Below are 1,063 nucleotides of genomic sequence, written 5' to 3' on the forward strand. Positions count from 1 at the left end.
GCCAAATTTCTTAAGAAAGGTCAAGTTTGATCTACTCCTTGTTTGCGAGCTCTTCGTTGGCTCCGAGTTCACTTTAGGATCAATTTTAAATTTCTCCTATTTGTATTCATTTGTGTAGTGAATCAGAAGTCTGTCTGTGAGATCCTCGGTCGTTTAGTGTCTGATGCACCGATTTAATCTGAAATCATTTACTATGGCAAGTGTCTGATGTCTAGTGTTTTAACCCTCATTCTGAACCAGAGAGGATTTTCTTTTCTTCTGTTTCCCTGAAAATGCTAGTGAATATTAAAGCATTGGACTAAGGTTTACTGACTTTGCTCACACAGGACAGAACAAATTCACAAAGTTTTTTTTGTTACACTCAAAAAATGACCTGACTACAAAACATTGTTTATAAATGTCTTATGCTATTATCACCAAATCTTGGATCAATCTTTGTGTCACCTTGTTTTCTTTCAATTAGCACAGGGTTTGTATTGATTGAACATTAATGTGAGCTGATGCACCTCAGTTTCTGAGCCAAAATTATGCACAAATGTTTTTTATTTAATTTAAATAAATAAAAAATGTATCACTCAAAAACTGTTCCTAAATAAACACAAAACCTGTGCTGACTGACAGAAAACAAGTTGATAAAAAGATTAAATCCAAGATTTGGTGATAATATAGAATAATGTCAGATTTACAAACGGTTACTTTTGACCGAGAACACAGAATTAGGTGAAGGATTTCCAGCAGCACAAGGGTTCAAATCTGTTCTGATTTTCAAAGTCATGTAGTGTTTTACAGTCTTAAATCACACAAACTTCACAAAGTGTGCCTTTGCGTGAAGCTTGAAAACTGAAGAAACCTGATGAAATGTTATTGTGTCTCGACTGTAATGTGATCAAACTCCCAGTGAAATAACTAACTGTTAATACTGATCTGTGTGTGTGTTTGTGTGTGTGAGAGAGAGCGAGAGAGTGTGTGTGTGTGTGTGTGTGAGAGAGAGAGCGAGAGAGAGAGTGTGTGTGTGTGTGTGAGAGTGTGTGTGTGAGAGAGAGAGAGAGTGTGTGTGTGTGTG

Source organism: Sinocyclocheilus rhinocerous, unplaced genomic scaffold (genome assembly GCF_001515625.1).
Source record: "Sinocyclocheilus rhinocerous isolate Xijiao unplaced genomic scaffold, SAMN03320098_v1.1 scaffold3119, whole genome shotgun sequence".
Classification (NCBI taxonomy): Eukaryota; Metazoa; Chordata; class Actinopteri; order Cypriniformes; family Cyprinidae; genus Sinocyclocheilus; species Sinocyclocheilus rhinocerous.